We start from the raw sequence: 27769 nt of genomic DNA on the forward strand, positions 1-27769 counted from the left end.
TAAAGCACTCCTCAGCAAATGTGAAAGAACATAAATCACAACAAACTGTCTCTCAGACCACAGTGCAATCAAATTAGAACCCAGAATTAAGGAACTCACTCAAAACCGCAACACTAAATGGAAATTGAACAACCTGCTCCTGAATGACTACTGGGTACATAATGAAATGAAGGCAGAAATAAAGATGTTCTTTGAAACCAATGAGAACAAAGACACAACATACCAGAATCTCTGGGACACATTTAAAGCAGTGTGTACAGGGAAATTTATAGCACTAAATGCCCACAAGAGAAAGCAAGAAAGATCTAAAATCGACATCCTAACATCACAATGAAAAGAACTAGAGAAGAAAGAGCAAACACATTCAAAAGCTAGCAGAAGGCAAGAAATAACTAAGATCAGAGCAGAACTGAAAGAGATAGAGACACAAAAAATCTTTCAAAAAATCAATGAATCCAGGAGCTGGATTTTGAAAGGATTAACAAAGTTGATAGATCACTAGCAAGACTAATAAAGAAGAAAAGAGAGAAGAATCAAATAGATGCAATAAAAAATGATAAAGGGGATATCACCACCAATCCCACAGAAATACAAACTACCATCAGAGACTATTATAAATACCTCTATGCAAATAAACTAGAAAATCTAGAAGAAATGGATAAATTCCTGGACACATACACCCTCCCAAGACTAAACCAGGAAGAAGTTGAATCTCTGAATAGACCAATAACAGGCTCTGAATTTGAGGCAATAATTAATATATTGCCTACCAACCAAAAAAAGTCCAGGACCAGACGGATTCACGGCCCAATTCTACCAGAGGTACAAAGAGGAGCTGGTACCATTCATTCTGAAACTATTCCAATCAACAGAAAAAGAGGGAATCCTCCCTAACTCATTTTATGAGGCCAGCATCATCCTGATACCAAAGCCGGGCAGAGACACAACCAAAAAAGGAGAATTTTAGACCAATATCCCTGATGAACATCAATGTGAAATTCCTCATTAAAATACTGGCAAACTGAATCCAGCAGCACAACACAAAGCTTATCCACCAAGATCAAATTGGCTTCATCCCTGGGATGCAAGGCTGGTTCAACATATGCAAATCAATAAATGTAACCCATGACATAAACAAAACCAACGACAAAAACCACATGATTATCTCAATAGATGCAGAGCCTTTGACAAAATTCAACAGCCCTTCGTGCTAAAAACTCTCAATAAACTAGATATCGATGGAATGTATCTCAAAATAATCAGAGCTATTTATCACAAACCCACAGCCAATATCATACTGAATGGGCAAAAACCGGAAGCATTCCCTTTGACAACTGTCACAAGACAAGGATGCCCTCTCTCACCACTCCTATTTAACATAGGGTTGGAAGTTCTGGCCAGGGCAGTCAGGCAAGAGAAAGAAATAAAGGGTATACAATTAGGAAAAGAGGAAGTCAAATTATCCCTGTTTGCAGATGACATGATTGTATATTTAGAAAACCCCATCTCCTCAGCCCAAAATCTCCTTAAGCTGATAAGCAACTTCAGGAAAGTCTCGGGATACAAAATCAGTGTGCCCCAAAATCAAAAGCGTTCCTATACACCAATAACAAACAGAGAGCCAAATCATGAGTGAATTCCCATTCACAATTGCTACAAAGAGAATAAAATACCTAGGACTCCATCTTACAAGGGACGTGAAGGACGTCTTCCAGGAGAAATACAAACCGTTGCTCAATGAAATAAAAGAGGACACAAACAAATGGAAGAACATTCCATGCTCATGGATAGGAAGAATCAATATCGTGAAAATGGCAATACGGCCCAAGGTAATTTATAGATTTAATGCCATCCCCATCAAGCTACCAATGACTTTCTTCACAGAATTGGAAAAAACTACTTTAAAGTTCATATGGAACCAAAAAAGAGCCCGCGTCGCCAAGACAATCCTAAGCCAAAAGAACGAAGCTGGAGGCATGACGCTACCTGACTTCAAACTATACTACAAGGCTGCAGTAACCAAAACAGCATGGTACTGCTACCAAAACAGAGATATAGACCAATGGAACAGAACAGAGCCCTCAGAAATAACACCATGTATCTGCAACTATCTGATCTTTGACAAACCTGACAAAAACAAGAAATGGGGAAACGATTCCATATTTAATAAATGGTGCTGGGAAAACTGGCTAGCCATATGTAGAAAGCTGAAACTGGATCCCTTCCTTACACCCTATACAAAAATTAATTCAAGATGGATTTAAGACTTAAACATTAGACCTAAAACCATAAAAACCCTAGAAGAAAACCTAGGCAATACCATTCAGGACATAGGCATGGGCAAGGACTTCATGACTAAAACACCAAAGCAATGGCAACAAAAGCCAAAATTGACAAATGGGATCTAATTAAAGAGCTTCTGCACAGCAAAAGAAACTCTCATCAGAGTGAACAGGCAACCTACAGAATGGGAGAAAATTTTTGCAATCTACCCATCTGACAAAGGGCTAATATCCAGAATCTACAAAGAACTTAAACAAATTTGCAACAAAAAATCAAACAACCCCATCAAAAAGTGGGCAAAGGATATGAACAGACACTTCTCAAAAGAAGACATTTATGCAGCCAACAGACACATGAAAAAATGCTCATCATCACTGGCCATCAGAGAAATGCAAATCAAAACCACAATGAGATACCATCTCATGCCAGTTAGAACAGCGATCATTAAGAAGTCAGGAAACAACAGGTGCTGGAGAGGATGTGGAGAAGTAGGAACACTTTTACACTGTTGGTGGGAGTGTAAATTAGTTCAACCATTGTGGAAGACAGTGTGGCAATTCCTCAAGGATCTAGAACTAGAAATACCATTTGACCCAGTCATCCCATTACTGGGTATATACCCAAAGGACTACAAATCATGCTGCTATAAAGACACATGCACACGTATGTTTATTGTGGCACTATTCACAATAGCAAAGACTTGGAACCAACCCAAATGTCCATCAACGATAGACTGGATTAAGAAAATGTGGCACATATACACCATGGAATACTGTGTAGCCATAAAAAAGGATGAGTTCATGTCCTTTGCAGGGACATGGATGAAGCTGGAAACCATCATTCTCAGAAAACTATCACGAGGACAGAAAACCAGCCACCACATGTTTTCACTCACAGGTGGAAATTGAACAATGAGAACACTTGGACACAGGACGGGGAACATCACACACTGGGGCCTGTTGGGGTGTCGTGGGCTGGGGGAGGGATAGCATTAGGAGAAATACCTGATGTAAATGATGAGTTGATGGGTGCCGCAAACCAACATGGCACATGTATACCTATGTAAGAAACCTGAACATTGTGCACATGTACCCTGGAACTTAAAGTCTAATAGTTAAAAAAGAAAGTCTGGTACATTTACACCATGGAAAACTATGCAGCAAGAAAAAAAGAATGAGATTATGTCCTTTTCAGGAACGTGGATGGAGATGGAGGCCATTATCCTTAGCAAACTAATGCTGAAACAGAAAACCGAATACTGCATGTTCTCACTTACAAATGGGAGCTAAATGATAAGAACATATGGGCAGAGTGGAGAAATAGACACTGGGGATTTCTTGTAAGTATATATATATATATACTTACATATATACTTACATATATATATATACTTACATATATATGTATATATATATGAGTTGCATGGTTTGAGCTACTTGGACAATCTCTGTCTTTTAACTGGTATATTTAGACTATTGACATTCAAAGTGATTATTGATATACTTGGATTAATATATACCATATTTGTTACTGTTTATTTGTTGCTCTGGCTTTTTGTTTCTATTTTTGTCTTATACTCTTTTTTCTGCCTATTGTTTTAATCGAGCATTTTATAATTTTGCTTTTTCTTTTTCCTTAAAAACTGTTTTATTTCCTTTCTTAGGTTTTTTTCCCCGTGGTTGCCCTAGAGTTTGCAATATACATTTATGAGTAATGCAACCCAGTTCTGAATAAGAATGATATTAACAAAATAATACTAATTCCCTTTTCCTGTCCTTCATATCCCCACTGTTATTCGCTTTATTATCTACATACTTACATAAGAATATGCCATACGAGATATAAATATAAGCATACAAAATTTAATACGTTATTGCTATTATTATTTTGAACAAACATCTGTCAATTAAGAATGAGAAAAAAGAAAAGTTTTTATTTTATAGTAGCTTATTTCTTCTTGGATGTTCTTTCTTACTTTATGTAGCTTTGCATTTCTGACCTATATTACTTTGCTTCTCTCTAAAATTTTTTTTTTTAATGTTTTTTGCAAGGCAAGTCTACTGGAAAAAAAATTCCTTCAATTTTTATTTGTTGGAGAAGTCTTTATTTCTCCTTCACTTTTAAAGGACAATTTTGCAGTTCATAAAATTTGAGTTATTGTCTTTTTCCCTCTAAACACTTTCAATATTTCATTCTACTCTCTTCTTGCTTGCATGCTTCTGTAAAGAAGTGGCATGTAATTCTTGTCTTTTCTTCCCTTTAGGTAAGACTTCTTTTCCCTTCTGGGTTCTTTCAGAATTTTTTTTCCTTTATCTTTGATTTTCTGTAGTTTGAAAATAATATGCCCAAGTGTAGTTTTTTGTTTTGTTTTTGTTTTATTTTTTGTTTGTTTGTAAAACAACAATGTAAAACAGTTGGACTGCGTGGAGTTCTGTGAGGTTCCTGGATCTGTGGTTTGGTGCCTGACATTAATTTGGGGAAATTCTTAGTCATTATTTTTTTCAAATATTTCTTCTGTTTCTTGCCTTTTTTTCTTCTCCTCTGGTATTCCCAATATACATCATATGTTGCACCTTTTGTAGTTGTCCCACAGTTCTTGGATATTCTGTTCTTCATTTTTCAGTCTTCGTTCTTTATGCATTTCGGTTTTTGAGGTTTCTTTTGATATATCTTGAAGCTCAGAGATTTTTCTTTAACCATGTGGAGTCTACTAAAAATCCCATTGTGTTAGTCCATTCCGCTTTGCTTTAAAGGAATACCTGAGACTGGGTAATCTATAAGAAAAAAAAAAAGGCTTATTTGGCTCATGGTTCTACCAGCTCTACAAGAAGAATGGCGTCAGCACCTGCCTCTGGTGAAACCTCAGGAAGTTTTTACTCACGGTGGAAGGGAAGGGGAGCTGATGTGTTACACAGTAAGAGAGGGAGCAAGAGAGATGCCAGACTCTTTTAATCAATGAGCTCTTGCGTAAACTAATAGATTGCGATCACACTCATCACCATCAAGATGGCACCAGATCCTTCTTGAGAGATCAGACTCCTTGAACCAAACACTTCCAGCTAGGCCCCGCCTCCGACACTGGGGATCACTTCATGAGACTTGGAGGGGACACATATCCAAATTATATCACCCATCAAAGGCATTCTTCATTTCTTTATTATTATTATTATTATTATACTTTAAGTTTTAGGGTACATGTGCCCAATGTGCAGGTAAGTTACATATGTATACATGTGCCATGCTGGTGCGCTGCACCCACCAACTCGTCATCTAGCATTAGGTATATCTCCCAATGCTATCCCTCCGCCCTCCCCCCACCCCACAACAGTCCCCAGAGTGTGATGTTCCCCTTCCTGTGTCCATGTGTTCTCATTGTTCAATTCCCACCTATGAGTGAGAATATGCAGTGTTTGGTTTTTTGTTCTTGCGATAGTTTACTGAGAATGATGATTTCCAATTTCATCCATGTCCCTACAAAGGACATGAACTCATCATTTTTTATGACTGCATAGTATTCCATGGTGTATATGTGCCACATTTTCTTAATCCAGTCTATCATTGTTGGACATTTGGGTTGGTTCCAAGTCTTTGCTATTGTGAATAGTGCCGCAATAAACATACGTGTGCATGTGTCTTTATAGCAGCATGATTTATAGTTCATTGGGTATATACCCAGTAGTGGGATGGCTGGGTCAAATGGTATTTCTAGTTCTAGATCCCTGAGGTATCACCACACTGACTTCCACAGGGGTTGAACTAGTTTACAGTCCCACCAACAGTGTAAAAGTGTTCTTATTTCTCCACATCCTCTCCAGCACCTGTTGTTTCCTGACTTTTTAATGATTGCCATTCTAACTGGTGTGAGATGGTATCTCATTGTGGTTTTGATTTGCATTTCTCTGATGGCCAGTGATGATGAGCATTTTTTCATGTGTCTGTTGGCTGCATAAATGTCTTCTTTTGAGAAGTGTCTGTTCATGTCCTTTGCCCACTTTTTGATGAGGTTGTTTGTTTTTTTCTTGTAAATTTGTTTGAGTTCATTGTAGATTCTGGATATTAGCCCTTTGTCAGATGAGTAGGTTGCAAAAATTTTCTCCCACTTTGTAGGTTGCCTGTTCACTCTGATGTTAGTTTCTTTTGCTGTGCAGAAGCTCTTTAGTTTAATTAGATCCCATTTGTCAATTTTGGCTTCTGTTGCCGTTGCTTTTGGTGTTTTAGACATGAAGTCCTTGCCCATGCCTATGTCCTGAATGGTAATGCCTAGGTTTTCTTCTAGGGTTTTTATGGTTTTAGGTCTAACGTTTAAGTCTTTAATCCATCTTGAATTAATTTTTGTATAGGGTGTAAGGAAGGGATCCAGTTTCAGCTTTCTACATATGGCTAGCCAGTTTTCCCAGCACCATTTATTAAATATGGAATCATTTCCCCATTTCTTGTTTTTGTCAGGTTTGTCAAAGATCAGATAGTTGTAGATATGTGGCATTATTTCTGAGGGCTCTGTTCTATTCCATTGATCTATATCTCTGTTTTGGTAGCAGTACCATGCTGTTTTGGTTACTGTAGCCTTGTAGTATAGTTTGAAGTCAGGTAGCGTGATGCCTCCAGCCTCGTTCTTTCGGCTTAGGATTGACTTGGTGATGCGGACTCTTTTTTGTTTCCATATGAACTTTAAAGTAGTTTTTTCCAATTCTGTGAAGAAAGTCATTGGTAGCTTGATGGGGATGGCATTGAATCTAGAAATTACTTTGTGCAGTATGGCCATTTTCACGATATTGATTCTTCCTACCCATGAGCATGGAATGTTCTTCCATTTGTTTCTATCCTCTTTTATTTCCTTGAGCAGTGGTTTGTAGTTCTCCTTGAAGAGGTCCTTCATGTCTCTTGTAAGTTGGATTCCTAGGTATTTTATTTTCTTTGAAGCAGTTGTGAGTGGGAGTTCACTCATGATTTGACTCTCTGTTTGTCTGTTATTGGTGTATAAGAATGCTTGTGATTTTTGTACATTGATTTTGTATTCTGAGACTTTGCTGAAGTTGCTTATTGGCTTAAGGAGATTTTGGGCTGAGACAGTGGGGTTTTCTAGATATACAATCACGTCATCTGCAAACAGGGACAATTTGACTTCCTCTTTTCCCTTTATTTCCTTCTCCTGCCTAATTGCCCTGGCCAGAACTTCCAACACTATGTTGAATAGGAGTGGTGAGAGAGGGCATCCCTGTCTTGTGCCAGTTTTCAAAGGGAATGCTTCCAGTTTTTGCCCATTCAGTATGATATTGGCTGTGGGTTTGTCATAGATAGCTCTTATTATTTTGAGATACCTCCCATCAATACCTAATTTCTTGAGAGTTTTTAGCATGAAGGTTGTTGAATTTTGTCAAAGGCCTTTTCTGCATCTATTGAGATAATCATGTGGTTTTTGCCTTTGGTTCTGTTTATATGCTGGATTACATTTATTGATTTGCGTATATTGAACCAGCCTTGCATCCCAGGGATGAAGCCCACTTGATCATGGTGGATAAGCTTTTTGATGTGCTGCTGGATTCTGTTTGCCAGTATTTTATTGAGGATTTTTGCATCAATGTTCATCAAGGATATTGTTCTAAAATTCTCTTTTTTTGTTGTGTCTCTGCCCGGCTTTGGTATCAGGATGATGCTGGCCTCATAAGATGAGTTAGGGAGGATTCCCTCTTTTTCTATTAATTGGAATAGTTTCAGAAGGAATGGTGCCAGTTCCTCCTTGTACCTCTGGTAGAATTCAGCTGTGAATCCATCTGGTCCTGGACTCTTTTTGGTTGGTAAGCTATTGATTATTGCCACAATTTCAGAGCTTGTTATTGGTCTATTCAGAGAGTCAACTTCTTCCTGGTTTAGTCTTGGGAGAGTGTATGTGTCCAGGAGTTTATCCATTTCTTCTAGATTTTCTAGTTTATTTGTGTAGAGGTGTTTGTAGTATTCTCTGATGGTAGTTTGTATTTCTGTGGGATCAGTGGTGATATCCCCTTTATCATTTTTTATTGCGTCTATTTGATTCTTCTCTGTTTTCTTCTTTATTAGCCTTGCTAGTGGTCTATCAATTTTGTTGATCCTTTCAAAAAACAAGCTCCTGGATTCATTAATTTTTTGAAGGGTTTTTTGTGTCTCTATTTCCTTCAGTTCTGCTCTGATTTTAGTTATTTCTTGCCTTCTGCTAGCTTTTGAATGTGTTTGCTCTTGCTTTTGTAGTTCTTTTAATTGTGGTGTTAGGGGTGTCAGTTTTGGATCTTTCCTGCTTTCTCTTGTGGGCATTTAGTGCTATAAATTTCCCTGTACACACTGCTTTGAATGTGTCCCAGAGATTCTGGTACATTGTGTCTTTGTTCTCATTGGTTTCAAGGAACATCTTTTTTTCTGCCTTAATTTCGTTATGTACCCAGTAGTCATTCAGGCCAGGTTGTTCAGTTTCCATGTAGTTGAGTGGTTTGAGCGAGTTTCTTAATCCTGAGTTCTAGTTTGATTGCACTGTCTGAGAGACAGTTTGTTATAATTTCTGATCTTTTCCATTTGCTGAGGAGAGCTTTACTTCCAAGTATGTGGTCAATTTTGGAATAGGTGTGGTGTGGTGCTGAATAAAATGTATATTCTGTTGATTTGGGGTGGAGAGTTCTGTAGATGTCTATTAGGTCCGCTTGGTGCAGAGGTGAGTTCAATTCCTGAGTATCCTTGTTGACTTTCTGTCTTGTTGATCTGTCTAATGTTGACAGTGGGGTGTTAAAGTCTCCCATTATTAATGTGTGGGAGTCTAAGTCTCTTTGTAGGTCACTCAGGACTTGCTTTATGAATCTGGGTGGTCCTGTATTGGGTGCATATATATTTAGGATAGTTAGCTCTTCTTGTTGAATTGATCCCTTTACCAATACGTAATGGCCTTCTTTGTCTCTTTTGATCTTTGTTGGTTTAAAGTCTATTTTATCAGAGACTAGGATTGCAACCCCTGCCTTTTTTTGTTTTCCATTTGCTTGGTAGATCTTCCTCCATCCTTTTATTTTGAGCCTATATGTGTCTCTGCACGTGAGATGGGTTTCCTGAATACAGCACACTGATGGGTCTTGACTCTTTATCCAATTTGCCAGTCTGTGTCTTTTAATTGGAGCATTTAGTCCATTTACATTTAAAGTTAATATTGTTATGTGTGAATTTGATCCTGTCATTATGATGTTAGCTGGTTATTTTGCTCATTAGTTGATGCAGTTTCTTCCTAGCCTCGATGGTCTTTACAATTTGGCATGATTTTGCAGTGGCTGGTAGCGGTTGTTCCTTTCCATGTTTAGTGCTTCCTTCAGGAGTTCTTTTAGGGCAGGCCTGGTGGTGACAAAATCTCTTAGCATTTGCTTGTCTGTAAAGTATTTTATTTCTCCTTCACTTATGAAGCTTAGTTTGGCTGGATATGAAATTCTGGGTTGCAAATTCTTTTCTTTAAGAATGTTGAATATTGGCCCCCACTCTCTTGTGGCTTGTAGAGTTTCTGCCGAGAGATCTGCTGTTAGTCTGATGGGCTTTGCTTTGTGGGCTTTGCTTTCTCTCTGGCTGCCCTTAACATTTTTTCCTTCATTTCAACTTTGGTGAATCTGACAATTATGTGTCTTGGAGTTACTCTTCTCGAGGAGTATCTTTTTGGCGTTCTGTGTATTTCCTGAATCTGAATGTTGGCCTGCCTTGCTAGATTGGGGAAGTTCTCCTGGATAATATCCTGCAGAGTGTTTTCCAACTTGGTTCCATTCTCCCCGTCACTTTCAGGTGCACCAGTCAGATTTAGATTTGGTCTTTTCACATAGTCCCATATTTCTTGGAGGCTTTGTTTGTTTCTTTTTATTCTTTTTTCTCTAAACTTCCCTTCTTGCTTCATTTCATTCATTTCATCTTCCATCACTGATGCCCTTTCTTCCAGTTGATCACATTGGCTCCTGTGGCTTCTGCATTCTTCACGTAGTTCTCGAACCTTGGCTTTCAGCTCCATCAGCTCCTTTAAGCACTTCTCTTTATTGGTTATTCTATTTATACATTCGTCTAAATTTTTTTCAAAGTATTCAACTTCTTTGCCTTTGGTTTGAATTTCCTCCTGTAGCTCGGAGTAGTTTGATCGTCTGAAGTCTTCTTCTCTCAACTCGTCAAAGTCATCCTCCATCCAGCTTTGTTCCGTTGCTGGTGAGGAACTGCATTCCTTTGGAGGAGGAGAGGCACTCTGCTTTTTAGAGTTTCCAGTTTTTCTGCTATGTTTTTTCCCCATCTTTGTGGTTTTATCTACTTTTTGTCTTTTATGATGGTGATGTACAGATGGGTTTTTGGTGTGGATGTCCTTTCTGTTTGTTAGTTTTCCTTCTAACAGAAAGGACTCTCAGCTGCAGGTCTGTTGGACTTTGCTAAAGGTCCACTCCAGACCCTGTTTGCCTGGGTACCAGCAGCGGTGGCTGCAGAACAGCAGATTTTCCTGAACCACGAATGCTGCTGTCTGATCGTTCCTCTGGAAGTTTTGTCTCAGAGGATTACCCGGCCATGTGAGGTGTCAGTCTGCCCCTACTGGGGGGTGCCTCCCAGTTAGGCTGCTCGGGGTTCAGGGGTCAGGGACCCACTTGAGGAGGCAGTCTGCCCATTCTCAGATCGCCAGCTGCATGCTGGGAGAACCACTGCTCTCTTCAAAGCTGTCAGACAGGGACATTTAAGTCTGCAGAGGTTACTGCTGTCTTTTTGTTTGTCTGTGCCCTGCCCCCAGATGTGGAGAGCCTACAGAGGCAGGCAGGCCTCCTTGAGCTGTGGTGGGCTCCACCCAGTTCGAGCTTCCCGGCTGCTTTGTTTACCTAAGCAAGCCTGGGCAATGGCGGGCTCCCCTCCCCCAGCCTCGCTGCCGACTTGCAGTTTGATCTCAGACTGCTGTGCTAGCAATCAGTGAGACTCCATGGGGGTAGGACCCTCTGAGCCAGGTGTGGGATATAATCTCCTGGTGTGCCGTTTTTTAAGCCCATCGGAAAAGTGCAGTATTGGGGTGGGAGTGACCCGATTTTCCAGGTGCCATCTGTCACCCCTTTCTCTGACTAGGAAAGGGAACTCCCTGACCCCTTGCACTTCCCGATTGAGGCAATGCCTCGCCCTGCTTCAGCTCGCACAAGGTGCGCTGCACCCACTGTCCTGCGCCCACTGTCTGGCACTCCCTAGTGAGATGAACCTGGTACCTCAGAAGGAAATGCAGAAATCACCCATCTTCTGCGTCGCTCACACTGGGAGCTGTAGACCGGAGCTGTTCCTCTTCGGCCATCTTGGCCTCATCGTCGTTCTTCATTTCTATTACAGTGTTTATCTCTAGCATTTCTTTTTGTTCCTTCCTTAGAACTTCCAGCTCTCTGCTTATATTGCGCGTCTCTCTGCTTATATTACATGCTGTCTACTTTATCTATTTCAGCCCGTGTCATATTAATTATGGTTGTTTAAATTCACTTACTGATAGTTCCAACATTCTTGCAATATCTGGTTCTGATGCTTTCTCTGTGTCTTCAGACTGCCTTTTGCCTTTTAGTATAACTTATAATTTCTTGATAGCTGGACAAGGTGAACTAAGTGTAAGAAACTGCAGCTGACAGGTTTCTAGTAATGTGGTGGTAAGGTGGATGGGGGGAGAGTAAGTCTTCTGTGGTCCTATTTTAGAGCCTCTTGCCTCTAGACTAGGAAGTTAAGTTTTTTTATTTCTTTTTTTCATACTGAGTCATCTTAATTTTCTTCTGCTTCTTTTAACATCTAGCACATTTTGCTATAGACTAAGAAAATAAGATAAAATACAGTTGAACCTCCTCCATAGGTTCTGCATCCACAGATTCAACCAATAGTGGATTGAAAACAGTATTCAAGGAATGCAGAACCCCCCGTTTCTAAGGGTCGATTGATCATAATCACGGTTTCTTTGGGGTCGACTATGGAACTTGAACCTCAGCAAATTTTGATATCCCCGAGCATCCTGGAACCAATACCGAGGGATGACTGTATTTCCGTGAAAGCTCACCCTCCAGAATACATTATGTAAAGTTAAATGCATGCGTGTGTGTGTGTATACATGCATGCACTTAACTACTGCCCAGTCTTGGTTATGTAAGATTCTAGAAAATCTGAAAGGGAATATGTAAAAGGAAGGAGAAAAAAGTTGCTATAGTGCCCTTGAAGCTCAATAATATAGCAGCCAAAAGAAAACCTTTGGAATCACAAGGGAAACACAATTTACAGCCAGAAGCTCACCATAATATCTTTAGTACTTGACAAAGAAATGGGTAGAATCAAGTTAGTGATTATGCAGCTGAACGTAGTACAGTTTGTGGCATTTGCTTACAAAAACATGTAAGAAAATGTATGATTACTAAATGCCCTTTGCATATATGATTTGCTACTTTCATTTCTGCTTCCCCTTGAAACTGTTTTACTGTCTGGAATTGCTGTGAGAAAAATCCGTGTTATTTTTTATAGGCCATATCTTTAATTAATTAATTAATTAATTTGATCTTCAAGTCGGTTTTCATTCCCCAAAGTAATGTGGGAAGACTGTTTACAGAGTCATAATATGCTAAAGAATTGTAACAAAAGTAACATGCTTCCTACTCCACACCAAACTGCTTGCCAAAAGCAACCATTTCAACTCATTCAGTTGTTTCTTCTGGTTTTTACTTCCTAAATAAAGCATTTATTACAATTATTGATATCTCCTGAGAGGTCCAAGTTAGATTCCATCTCTCGACCTTCCTATTGTGAAAGAGGAGGTTCACTTACATCCTTTCTCCTGTCCCTTCAACATCATAATGCCACAATTTTTGTTTACATTCAGAATCACTAAAAAGTGTACATGGCTGACCAACTAATATGCTATGTTTTTCTTTTTGTATTTCAATAGTTTTGGGGGAACAGGAGGTGTTTGGTTGTATGTGAAAGTTCTTTAGTGGTGATTGTTGAAATTTATCCTTCACCCCCCTCCCACCCTTCCCCCTGAGTCCCCAAAGTCCCTAGGATGGATGGGATTGCTAGCTTAGACTAGAGTTGGATATTTCCTTTCTCTTGTATTCAATGCTAGAGTGAGTTAGAGCTGAAAATTTCCCTTCTCCGAGGTCAGTTAGGCTCTGATAAAGTCCTAGTAGGTTAAGATTTGGTTAACTAGTTTTTCCTGAGGACATATTTTGTTAAGAAGAGCAGTGTTCTGGCATATTTCAAAATGATTTCTTTTTCCTATTCCCCCGCTGGAAGCATGAGGGCATTTTTCTCTGATATTTAGTGCAAGAACTCCTGGAGGTAAAACTCACAAAAGTGTGGGAGCCCCTTCTAATACTGGGTACCCTGGAGTTTTTAACTGTGAAACTTATGCACACTTAGCCTCCAGAATTTTGCTGATTATAGGTCAAGTTTTCTTACTCCAGGACTGGTTCCTATGAAGGCTTCTGCTCTGGTATGTTGTGACTCTATACCTGCTTGTCTGTCTTTTCAATTTTCGGGGCAGTCATTTGTCGTGAACTCAATTATGTTATGCATCTGAAAAAAGTTGTTGATTTTTTGGATTGTTCATCGTTTTACTTGTTAGGATGGAGCAGTGACTTCCAAGCTCCTTATATGCAGAAATGGAAATTAAAATTACAACTTTTGTTTTTACTTTAGTTTTGTTACAAATATGGGAAGGGCTGTGATTTTGTTGCTCGACATTTACTTTCTCAATCAGTATGCTTAATATTCATAACAACACTTTTGTACATATGGAACTTGGGAAGAAAGAGATTAAATGACTTGCATAAGGTCACAGAGTAAATAAGTGGTGAATCAAGGGACTTCAACACAGGCTTGTCTGACACAAAAATAAGTGCATTTTAGCCTATACCACGTGGTCTCTGGGGCTCGCTCTAGGGTAGGCAAATATGATCTGCCTTGTACTTGAAAAAGAATAGCTAATTATTGGATTTTCTATGAAAATATGTTAGGGAATGGCAGAGATTAGGATCAACGCTACTCAGATCTCATGGACTGAGAGGGAATGTGTGGTCCCCAAAGTAAATCAAGGGGTGTGTAATACAGAATTCTAAGATGGCCTCCAGGTTCTTGCCGTGGTGTATATACCCTGTATAATCCTCTCCTCTTAAGTTTGGGCAGGACCTGTGAATAGGTTATATGGCAAAGGTGAAAAGACTTTTCAGATATAAATTCCCTAATCAGTTGATTATGAGTCAATCAAAAGGGATAGTATACTGGCTGTGCCTGACCTAATCAAGTGAGCCCTTTTAAAAAGGGACTAAGCCTTCTCTAAAGTCATAGTCTCAAAGCAGCAAAGATACCCTTTTGCTGGCCTTGAATAAATAAACAACCATGTTGTGAACTGCCTGTGAAAAGGGGAAGCCATTAGGATCTGAGATCCTCAGTCCTACAGCAGCAAGGACCTGAACTCTACTGACAGTTTAAATGAGGCTGGAAGCAGATCCCCACCTCCAGATTAGCACATAGCTCAGCTGACATACATGATTGCAACCTTAGAAAACCCTGAATTGAGGATGCAGTGTAGCTGTGCCCAGACTACCGAAGCATAGAAACTGTAAGGTGAAAAATCAGTGTTGTTTTAAGCCATTAAGTGTGTGGTAATTTGTTATACAAAATGGAAAACTAATGCAAGGTCATTATCTTGTTTGGGGCAGGGTAAAATATCAGCCACCTTTGTCTTACTCCATTTAGTGCTGCTATAATGGAATACTTAAGACTGGATAATATATAAAAAAGAGAAATGTATTTCCTCACAGTTCTAGAGACTGGGAAGTCCAATATTAAGATGCCAGCATCTTGTGAGGACCTTCTTGCTGCATCATCACAGGGTAGAAGGCATCACATGGTGGAAGGGTGAAGAGAGAACAAAAGGGAGCTGACTTTTCCTTTGAAAATAGCAGTAATTCCACCCATGAGGGAGTACACCACATGGCCTAATCACCTCTCAAAAGTCCCAGCTCTTCGCCAGACTTGGTGGCAATGCCTGTAGTCCTGTAGTTCAAGCTACTTAAGAGGCTGAGGTGGGAGGACCATTGGAGCCCCCAAATTCAAGGCTGCAGTGAGCTATAATTGCACCACTGCACTTAAGCCTGAGCAACAGAGTGAGACATCATCTTAAAATTTAAAATGTCCCTGCTCTTACTACTGTTACAATGGCAATTAAATTTCAATGTGAATTTTGGAGAGGACAAACATCCAAACCATAGCAACTCCCTCCAGGTCTCCCTCCTGTTCTAGGTGTTCTGCCTAGCTGCCTAGAGAAAGTGATGTAAAAAGCTGAGGCATAAATATCAGAAACAGCTATCTATGCAAAGAAGAATATAAATATTTCAGAAATAGAGGCTAACTTGCATAAAGGGCTAGAGGTGAAAAAGAGAGAGAAAGGCTCATTCTGATTTGAGATATCACAAAATGCTTTTTAGAAAAGCTGAGACTTACTGTATTCGTGAGAAAGAAAAAGAAAATCCTCAAATCCCTCCTTCTGCCATTGCAGCTTACTTGGCAGAATGTCTGTTGAGGATGTCTCAGAGTACATTTTATTTACCCCACCAAGTTTTAGGCTTTTTTCAGATGGCAGTGAAATAATTAATCACCAGCAGAAGTTTGAAAACAGTCCATTCAGTGGGGAGATAAAAAATTTTCTGTCAACTGACTTGGAGACCAAACAAGTAGATGATTGAATTTCTTTCCTTAGGAAGGGACCAGCTGACACAGTAATTGAGAAAAGCAGAATTTCCTCCTATCCCTAGAGAAGAAAAGAGTTTCATTTTTACAGTTGATATATTCCCTCTGAGTGGGGAGGCATTTCATCAATTCATTTCATGTTGTGATTTAATTTCATTTCTCTTAAACTAATTAAATACTGACTTCCTTCTGCCTCCACACTCAGTGGGTAGTGAGGAGAGATTCTAGATTGGCCTCTGATGCCTGAGGTCAGAAGACCAGAATCCAGAAGTGGGCTCTGTAGCTTCTTTGTAAAAATATCTTTTTTGGCCAGGGGTGATAGCTCACGCCTGTAATCCCAGCACTTTGGGAGGCCGAGGTAAGCAGATCAGCTGAGGTCAAGAGTTCAAGACCAGCCTGGCCAACATGGTGAAACCCTGTCTCTACTAAAAATACAAAAAATTAGCCTGGCATGGTGGTGCACCCCTGTAGTCCCAGCTACTCTGGAGGCTGAGGTTGGAGAATTGCTTTAACCGGGGAGGCGGAGGTTGCAGTGAGCTGAGATCACGCTATTGCATTCCAGCCTGGGTGATAGAGCAAGACTTCATCTTAAAAACAAAAACAATCTTTATTTTAGTATTGAGGTGTAATTCACATAAACATTAACTTCAACATTTTAAGGTCTACGATCCAGTGGTTTTCAGTGAATTCACTGTGTTCTATAACCATCCAATCAACTAGTTCTAAATCTTTTCTACTCCTCTCTTCCCCGAGTATCTCATACTTACTAGCAGACAACCTCAATTCCAATTCCTCCTTATTCTATCACCAGGTAATAATTTAACAGCTTTCTGTCACTATGGAATTGCTTGTTCTGTACATTTCAAACAAATGGAATCATGCAATATGTGGGCTTTGGTGTCTGGCTTCTTTCACTCAGCATGTTTTCAAGGTTTGTCCATGTCACAGCATGCACCGATATTTCATTCCTTTTTATAGCTGAATAATATAACATCATATAAATATATCATTTTTTATCCATTGATCATTGATAGATATTAGTTGTGTTTCCACTTTTTTGCTATTATGAATAATCCTCCTTATAAACATTTTCAAAAATGTTTTTGTGTGAAAATATGTTATCAGTTATCTTGGGTATATACCTAAAAGTTAAATTGCTGGGCCATGTAGTAATTCTATATTTAACATTTTGAGGAACTGCTAAAATTTTTTGTATTCTACCAGCAGTGCAAAAGGGTCCCAGTTTCTGCACATCCTCACCAATGCTTGTTATTTTCCACTCTTTATTTCATCATAAGCATCATAGTAGGAGTGAAGTAGTATCACATTATGGTTTTGATGTGTATCTCTCTAATAACTAATGATGCTGAGCATCTTTTCATTGGCTTATTAGCCATTTGTATATCTTCATTGTTATGGTACCTATTCAAATTATTTGCCTATGTTTTAATTTGATTGTGTTTATGTCGTTGAGTTATAGGAGTTATTTATATATTCTAGATATTAAACCTCTATAAAGTATGATTTGCAAATATTTCTATCATTTTGTGAATTGTCTTCCCACTGTCCTGATAGTGCTTTTAATACACAAAAGTTTTAAATTTTAATCAAGTCTAATGCATCTAGTTTTTGTTTTGTTGCCTATGATTTTGATGCCATATTTAAGAAACCGTTGTCGAATACAAGGTCTTGCAGATTTGCCGCTCTGTTTACTTTTAAGAATTTTTATAGTTTTGGTTCTTACATTTATGTCTTTGATCCATTTTGAATGATTTTTGATTATGGCATGAGGTGCGGGTGCAAATTCATTCTCTTGCATATAGGTATCCAACCGTCCCAGCACCATTTTATAAAAAGACTATACATTTACCACTGGATGGTCTTGGCACCTGTGTCAAAAATTAATCACACACAGATGTATGGATTTATTTCTGTACTCTCAATTCTGTTCATTGGTCTGTATGTCCATCCTTATACTAGTACTACACTGTCTTGATTACTATAGCTTTGTAGTAAGTTTTGAATTAACTTGAGAAGTCCTCCATCCAACTTTGTTCTTTGCAGTGTTTTCTTTTTATAACAGACAGAATCTTGCCATGTTCCCCGGGCTAAAGTGTAGTGGCTATTCACAGGCACAATCATAGCATACTACAGTCTCAAACTCCTGGGTTCAAACGATCTTCCTGCCTCAGCCTTGCAGGTAGCTAGGACAATAGGCACGTGCCACTACACCTGACTTTGTAGTAAGTTTTGAGCTTACTCACCCTTTGCAAAGTGTGAATCCTCCATCTCTGTTCCTCTATTTTGGCTATTCTGGGTCTCTTGCATTTTCATTATAAATTTTAGGATCAGCTTGCCCATGGCTTCTTAAAGTGAGCTGAGTTTACGGCCATAATCCTAGTTTGTTTTAAGTTAGTTGCTCTTTTTATTTTTGAGCAGGTGGGGATGAGAGATAGAGCAGACAACAGGGCTACAGGCTCCAAGCCCTCAGGACTATACTGAGTCTGGGTAACATGGTTCACTAAGAGAGCAGCAAGATTCTGAATGCAGCACTTCAAAGCTTTCATGTGCATGTGAATCATGCAGCAGTCTGGTTCTAATGCAGGTTCTAATTTAGTAGGTCTGAAGCTGTATTAATCCATTTTCACACTGCTATAACAAAATACTTGAGACTGGGCAATTTATAAAGGAAATAGGTCTAATTGACTCAGTTCCGCATGGCTGGGGAAACCTCAGGAAACTTACAATCATGGGGGAAGGCAAAGGAGAAGCAAGTACCTTCTTCACAGGGCTGCAGGAGAGAGAGAATAGCAAAGGGGGCACTGCCAAACACTTTTAAAACCATCAGCTATTGTGATAACTCACTCAGTATCATGAGAACAGCATGGGGGAAACCTCCCCCATGAGCCAATCACCTCCCAGCAGGTTTCTCCCTCAACACATGGGGATTACAATTCAAGATCAGATTTGGGCGGGACACAGAGACAAACCATGTCAGAGGCAGAGTCTAAAACTGTTTCTGACAAACTCTTAGGTAAAACTGATGCTGCTGGTCACTGAAGCATACTTTGACAAGCAAAGCACAATTGACATTAATAAGAACTATCCAGCAGTCCAAAAAAGGAGGTAAAGCATTGAGACATTCAAACTGTTCCAGCTAGCAAAAAAGAAAAATAAAAGAAAAGAAAGAAAAGTCTGTAAGGGGAAATAAAGGGAGCTGGCAAAGTCCACAAAACTAGGTAGCAGCAGAGTTGGGTTTAGGAATTCTGGTTTCAGACGTTGAGTTAAATGTTTATTCCCCAATACATGGCTGCCTCCTATGTCAATTACCATTCATTCTACCCAAAGTACTTCTCCTCCCAAGATTCCCATCCAATTTCTCCTTTGTTTATTGCTTTTTTTCGGCAGATTTCTTCAAAAGATAAACATTAGAGTTAAAAGGGGCATGCAAGTGTGATGGCTGTTCACATAGGGAGCTATCTGTAGTACCCTAGTGCTATTTCTGGGCACAGAACTGACAGACTAGTATCTATGTAGGTAAAGTGATCATCTCAGTCTATTTACAGACACTGGAATGTGTTATTCTATATGTCTGTGGGAAAAAAAAGTAATTTAACCACAGGTATGGTTTGGATATTTGACCCCTCCAAACCTCATGTTGAAATTTGATCCCCAGTGTTGGAGGTGAAGCCTAACAGAAAGCTGCAAACAAAGAAGAAATTGGCTGGGATTCTTGGGAGAAGTACTTTGGGTTGGGTAAATGGTAATTGACATAGGAGACAGCCACAGGTTGGGGAATAAACATTTAACTGTTCATAAGTGTTGCTATAAAGAAATACCTGAGGCTGGGTAGTTTACAAAAGACATGATTTACTTGGTTCATAGTTCTGCAGGCTGTGCAAGAAGCATGGTGCCAGCATCTGGTTCTGATGAGGGCCTCAAGCTGCTTTCACTCATGGTGAAAGGCAAAGGGGAGCTGTGCACATCACCTTGTGAGAGAGAAAGGAAGAGAGAAAGAGTAAGTAGGGAGTGCCAGGATCTTTGCAACAACCCGTTCTCCTGGGAATTAATAGTGTGAGAATTCATTCATTACTGTGAGAATAGCACCAAACCGTTAATGAGGGATCTGCCCCTATAACCCAAACACTTCGCATTAGGCCCCACCTCCAACATTGGGGATCAAATTTCAACATGAGCTTTGGAGGGGTCAAATATCCAAACTATAGCAGTGATTAAATTACTTTTTTCCCCCTACAAACATACAGAATTACAAGTTCTATGTGTAGTAGGAAAAATTCCAAGACAGTCCTCAAAATTCCTCATACCCTTTATAACCCCGGGAACAGTGACTATAATAAATTTCATTTCCATGATTTGGTTATGTTATATTGATTTTATAGAAAGGGTGATTATTTAGGTAGTCCTGACCTAATCACATGAGCCCTTTAAATCTGACATCGTAGACAGGGAAGTAAGAGATTTGAGGCACAAGGCAGATTTGACATACCACTGTCTGCCTGAAGATGGAGGGAATCATGTCCCAAGAAAATCGGGACCTCAGTCTGACAACTGCAAGGAACTAAATTCTGCCGACAAGGAGAATAGAATTGGAAGCAGACTGACTATTCCCCAGAGACTCCAGACAAAAACTTCAGTCCTGGCTGCTGGACATCTGACCTACAAAACTGTGAGCTAATAAATGGGTATTTTTAAAGTCACTAAGTTTGTGGCAATTTGCTGTACAGTGATGGAGATACTATGCCTTTCTGATGAATGACTGGACTGGGTACCTATATTCCACTCAGTCACATTTGTGGCAAAAATGTTAACAGTTATAGAGGACTTTACAATGTGTAAGTCTATTTTCAATATTTTTATCTTCATCACGTCTTCCTGTACTTTTGTGTATTTTGCCTGATTTTTCTATCCCTAATTATGTTTTAACATTTCATTTTATGTAATCCTTTTTTAGTCTCATTATAAAAGCAATATGCGCTCATTGTAGAAGTGTGGAAAATACAGTTAGGCACAAGAAAAAAAATAGGCATTAGAATTCTATCACTTCATCTGGAAAGAACAACTGTTAATGTTTTGCTGTATTCTTCTCAGTCTATTTCCCTGTGCCCATATGTATATTTTTATGTAATGAAATCACAGTGTATTATTATGCATAATCTTGTTGCAAGCTGCCTCAAAACTTTTGAGGAAAAAACAAGAAAGAAAGTAACATGTGTTCATTGGTTCGAAGGTAGTTTTCTTTGAGCAGCTGGTTGTTGAGGTCAGCATATCTCACCTTTTTTGTTCGTTTCTTTATGTTTATCCCATGATGCTTAGTGTTCATCTCTGTTGAGGGTCCCTGAGACCACCTCCAGATTCAGTGATTTGCTAGGAGGACTCAAGACTCAGCATAGAGTCTCACTCATGACTATGATTTATTATGGCATAAAGATACAAGGAAAAACCAGCAAAGTTGCATGGGCACAAGTTCTGATGGAAACCTGAAACAAGATTTCAAGAGTCCTCTCCCAGGAAAGCCACACAAGACACATATTTAATTCCTCTAATGTAGAATTGCCATGGGAAGTGTTATCTACTAAGGAAACTCATTAGTGACTCAGAGTTCGAGGAATATATTGAGACTGGTCATTAGGCAACCCCTGCCTAGCATGTACCAGAATTCCAAACTTCCAGAAAGAAAGCAGGTGTTTAGCATAAATCATATTGTTTGCACAAACAGCTTAGGTACAGTGATCCCCTCTTCAGTTAGCAAGTAGTGGGAGCCCTCCAAAATCCAAATTCCCAGAGGCCAGCCAACTGCCAACTCTGTAAGCATGTCTTTCTAAGGATAGTAGACCTGATATGTTAAATCTTTCTGCATATCACCTGAGTACCACACTCTCGTGGTTCTCCTGCGCTTATGTACAATACCTAGCACCTTAGACATTCTCTCTCACATAGAGTATAATAGAATATGGATGAGGGATAATAAGCTCGATATATTTTTAAAGTCAACCATTAACATGTCTATTATATGTATATTAAGGTAATTATTAAGATAGATGGATAGATGACCACGAAAGACCAATCCCATGGTGAACCGGGGCTCTGGGTGGCCTACCTAGAAAGTCTGGATTCAGAGTGCTGCCTCTACTTCCTGAAGGTTTCTTTCTGCCTTTCCCCACCAGAATCAAGACTCCTAGCTAAAGGTCAGGCCCAGAGTTTCATGATGTGCTATAAGGTTAAGATTGAGACTTGTGGCCAAGCGTGGTGGCTCACGCCTGTAATCCCAGCACTTTGGGAGGCCGAGGTGGGCAGATCACCTGAGGTCAGAAGTTCGAGACCAGCCTGACCAGCATGGAGAAACTCTGGCTCTACTAAAAATACAAAATTTGCCAGGCGTGTTGGTGCATGCCTGTAATCTCAGCTACTCAGGAGGCTGAGGCAGGAGAATCGCTTGAACCCAGGAGGTGGAAGTTGCAGTGAGCTGAGATCATGCCATTGCACTCCAGCCTGGGCAACAAGAGCAAAACTCCATCTCAAAAAAAAAAATAAAATAAAGTTTGAGACTTGTCTCACAGAGCTTTGCACAATGAGGGGCAGTACATTATCTCAGAGGACCTTTCCTCACTGATCCAGGCCCATGTTGAGGTAACTAGAAGGAAAGGATGAGCTTGTATTTGCTCTTAAGTTTCCTGTGATATTTCTGGCTTCAAATATGCCACTTATACTTATAAATCTGGGTCTCTAAGATTAGCCTTTCATTCTGGGGATACCTGATAGACATAGAGCATATTTGGGTATGCTTTTGTCCCTATGCAAGAATTGCTTTTACCTTGGGATTAAGATGTGTCTTTGAAAATGAAGGGGAGTTTATAGGGTGCCTTCTGGTTCATAGGGGGCCTGCTAGTTTATAGGATGCCTTCTTTATGGATTAGCAAAAGTAAGCCCTCCTGGGTTTATGCAGCCCCAGGGCTTCGTGAGTGCACTTGGGACGATTGTCAGAAAAATGCTCCCTCTGGGAGGGGAAAGCAGCTCCACACCATCGTTCCAGTCTTGAAGAGTAGAGCTGTGGCTGGATTGCAGTTCCCACTCACCACCTCTGCTGGGCACCTTTTGTGTTAACACAGTTGAGTACAACTACATATGATGGGAAGGTTGGTGGATGTGGGCTATCTGTAGATGCATGTTTTGGGGGGTATAGCACTATATCCCTGTATCCTCTCCTTTAAGACCAAAATGCCCTATCTGGTTCTCTGCCCTCCCAGTGAGGAAAACAAGTTCTTACAGAGCCAGATGGATTATTTTGAGTCGGCCATCACAAGTGAAATAACAGGGAAGGGACTGCTTAATGTAGAGGAATAGCATGGATTTTCATCAGTTTATTTCATCATGGAGAATATACATAACTCGTTATTGAATTATTACGCTCAAGAGTTCTCATACCTACCTTTAAAATATGATAAGTTAAATATTGAGACACGAAAAATAAAATTTTAGCAAGGAAAAGCTGCCTTACTATCTATGATGTTGATGTCATTTAAGAACCTCAATAAGCCTTTGTTTCTTCATCTGTAGAATGGGGGTGAAAAATAATACCTAGTTCCTAGGATTGTTCTGAAGGCTAAATGAAATGACATACAAATCAACAAATGCTAGTTTCCTCTTCAATCTTTCCCTTTTTTCTAATTCCCCGCATTTATATGGTATTGAGATTACAAAGCACTTCTATTTCAAAAGACAGCTGATTCTCAAAATTGACCTACAAGGTAAACAATGAGGAGGAATAAAAGACGTCAGATTCCAGCGGGCCTGGATATATGTTTTCATGTCTGAATATGAGTTTCAGATGCAATCTCTTCTCTCTTCATTGTTCACATTATAAATAGGACACAATGAGAGCCTGTTGGAAAAATCAACCACATATAAAAATCCCTCTAGTATTTGGGGAAGATTTCACCACATGGCAACTGGGTCTTGTTTTTTTCATGGGCAAGAAACATGGATAAAATGATACTTTAACTGGTTGGATCTGTCCTGTTTCAGTTGAGTTTTATGCATAAAGGAGTCTTCATTACATGGCTGTGTGTTACCTGCTTCAATCTCTCTTACTTGTTAAAATCAGAATTGTGAAAATTGGCAGTCCTATAAAAGAGGATTCACAAATAGAGAATATAGTACAGAGAAATGTTAAACCATATTATTCAAAGCACTTGAGTTCTATTTTTCAACATTTTACTGTTCTGTGAAATAATGTTATTGTCTGCCCAATTTTGCCAAGTCAGAATGTACTGCTGTGAATGAAACAAAATATTCACTCAGGGACGTGCTGGTATACTGAAAAGTTATCCTCCTAAAAAATAATTTTTCAGATTCTTCTTTTGTGTCTGAGGTAAGATCCTTTTGGCTGCTGCAACTAACTGAAACTTCCACTCAATATACCACAAGCCAAAAATCAGAAATTTTATTGACAAGATACAGTTAGTTGCAGGGGGAGAGGACAGTTGAGCATCACAAGAAGCAGAAAGCAAGGGCTGGAAAAGCCTCAGGAGATCAAGCTTCAATTAGCCACTGTCACTTCAATTCTGTTTTTCTCTAAGATTTTGCCTTATTTTTAACTCACTTTTCAAACTAGCTTTCACTGTTTCAGCATTTGTAGAACAGAAGGTTGCTGCTGTAAGGAGGTGGGTCACATGACCAATTTTAGTCCAATAAGCTATGTCTAAGAGGGTTGGAGTGGGGAATAGACCAAAGGTAAGCCAATAAGATTATCTTTAAGCACAACTATGAGTTGCTTTAACGGGATGCTTGAACCAAGACCAGGAAAACTTGAGAGGAGAACTTGTCAATGCCCATTTAAGCAGGAAGTCTTTCTCCTTTTCCTTTGCTTGTTCAACCTGAATCTTCATATTTGCTTCTGTGTGCACACCACTTCATTCATTGTCATTCTCCATTTGTCTCTGCCATTCCCGTAGGTCAGTTTTGACGGCTCCAGGGTACGGCACGTGGCCAGACATGGCTGACTCACACTTTTTGCACACTCATGTGTCTTTTAGTCCAGGCCAGTGGCAGAAACTAGCTAGTGTCTCCTAATACCAGTTCTAACGTTTAGGGAAAGAATGAGAATGGGTTGTTGTGAGGATCAAATGGGTTAATGTAGTCTAATGCTCAGCACATCATAAGCACTCTATACACATTAGCTATGCTTCTTCTTCTTCAAAACCTTATTTGGGTGTTCTCTGTCCAATCTGCATGCTATTAGCCCTACTCTCTTGGCCCCAGCCAGAATAAATCACTTATTTCCCGCCCTTGCTGCTGGAGCTTACGCATGCTTCTTTTTTCACTGCGTGTGTTCCCTATTATGTTACAGTTATTTACTGGCGTGCCTGTTTCTTATTCTAGATGCTAAGCATCTTGTGGGTCGGAGCCATTTCTCTCTCTCTTTGAACTGATTGTTAGGGATGAGGTCTTGTGCAACAGCACCTGATGCATAGTAAGGGCTCCAGAAATGTTTGCCAGACTGAATGGAAGGCGTCTTTAGGGGCAGATTTCTCTTACTAATGGAAACTTGGGGATAAGCTGATTTTCTTTGGCCCTGCTCCCATGCCTTGTTGACTTCCAAATAGCAAACTAAAAGGTAGACTTCTGAATTACAGGTTATCTTTAAGCACTTAGTTAATGTGGGCCAAAGGTCCCCTGGGTCATTTTAGTGGCTCACCGGTGCAGGAGGAGTTTAATCAAGAGTAACCTCATAGGAAGCAAGTGCGAATACAACTTTAGCTCCTTCTGGCTCCAAAAGGTGACTCTGGATGGAAACATTGGGTTCAAATGTCTGTGTGGTATACATAGTTGTATACACAGGATCATGTCCATGATATAAGTCCAAGTGCTAATTAATAAAGGGATTAAAGCATCAGCCTCACTCTTTGTTCCTGGCTTCTTTTCCTAGAATTCTCTATTCCCTTTGCATCCTTCTGTCTCACAGTCCTTGTAGCCCCTTCTCCTTCCTCTGCTACCTAGCCACTGTTCCCTATACCCTTTCAGATGCCTATTTGTCATTGGGTTTGTTTGTTGCAGGTGTATGGGTGTATATTTCCAGTGTTTTTAGTTTTGTGACATACAGGTCATCATAGCCCCCTGCACCTTTATTTCTAAGATTGCTGTCAACGCACATCCACTTAAATTAGTGTTCTCATCTCAATCAATTTACGTGGAGGTAGTAAATTTTTCTGCCAGAATAAAGAAAGAAGGAGGCAGGAGGAACAGAAAGAAAGGAGAGCTGAGGAATATCTTTCACTCTTTAACTTGCAAACAACCCAGGAAGGTAAGGAGGGCAGTTTCTGTGATCAACTCGAGGGAGAAAATGGGAATGGGAGGCAGTTAAGAGAAGCCATTTGCTAATTAGGACCAAGGATAGAATTTGAAACCTAGGTCTTTCGATCCCTAGTCACTGTTTTTCTGTCCTACTGGAATGCTTCTCAAATATGCTGCCTTTAAAAAAGTAACATCATTTCTTGTATACCATGCAAGAAACAATCAGGTCTTAAAAATTTAGACCAAGGGGTTGGCTAACTGTGGCCTATAGGACAAATCCAGCCTGCCACCTGTTTCTGTATGCTCTGTGAGCTGAGTGTTTTTTACATTTTCTAATGGTTAAAAAAATAAAGAAGAATAATATTCCTTGGCATATGGAAGTGATATGAAATTCAAATTTTTATTTCTATAAATAGTTTCATTAAAATACAGTCAAGCCCACTTATTTGCCTATGGCTACCTTCATGTGACAACGGTAGCGTTGAGTAGCTGCTTACATACAGACAGGAACTGTATGGACCACAACGCTGAAACTACTTGCTAGGTGACCCTTCGTAGAAACACTTCTCTGGCCACTGATTTAGATGCTTGCTACCTAAAGTGCAGTCTATGCACCTGCAGCCTAGGAGTAACCTGGGAGCATGCTGGAATTGTAGAAACTCAGGCACTTTCCAGACCTATGGACTAGGCAGCTGCATTTTAATAAGAACCTCTGGTGATTCATATGCACATTAAAGCCTGAGAAGCTCAAGCTCAGAAAAGAGTTGACTAGGGCTTTCTCTTATTAGACAAGCAGGATGGTTACTGGAAAGAAAATGAGCCTAGGGGTTAGACAGGGATGAATTTAAAATTGTGTTTCCACCGCTGAGTGGCTTCAGTTTCCTCACCTGAAAAGTAAGGATAAATATGCTTTCCTCATCAGTTTCTTTCGGATTGGATGGTGTGTTAACTTCCTAGGGTTTCCCTAACAAATTACTTTAAATTTGGTAGCTTAAAATGACAGAAATTTATTCTCTCACAGCTCTGGAAGTTAGAAGTCTGAAACCAAATGTCAGCAGAGCCATCTCCAAAGGTTCTAGGGGACAACTTTTCCTTGCCTCTGCCAGCTTCTGATAATCCCAGGTGTTCCTTAGCCATGGCAGTATAAACTCACTGCCCTCGCATGGCTTTCCTCTCTGTGTGTCTCTGTATGTCCTTTCCTCTTCTTATAAGGACATCAGTCATTGGATTTAGAGATCACTCTAAATCCATTATCACATCATCTCAAGATCCTTACCTAATTACATCTGCAAAGAACTTATTTCCAAATAAGGTCATATCTGAGGTTCTGAGTGGATATGGATTTGACCAGAACATTAGTCAACCCACTTCAGATTACATAAATACAGTTCAAACGTCTGGCACATTGTGGGCATTTAAGACAGGTTTCCTATGCCTCTCTTCTCCCTTTAATTCAAATGACTCCAAGGCC

The sequence above is a fragment of the Pongo abelii genome, chromosome X (genome assembly GCF_028885655.2).
Source record: "Pongo abelii isolate AG06213 chromosome X, NHGRI_mPonAbe1-v2.0_pri, whole genome shotgun sequence".
NCBI lineage: Eukaryota > Metazoa > Chordata > Mammalia > Primates > Hominidae > Pongo > Pongo abelii.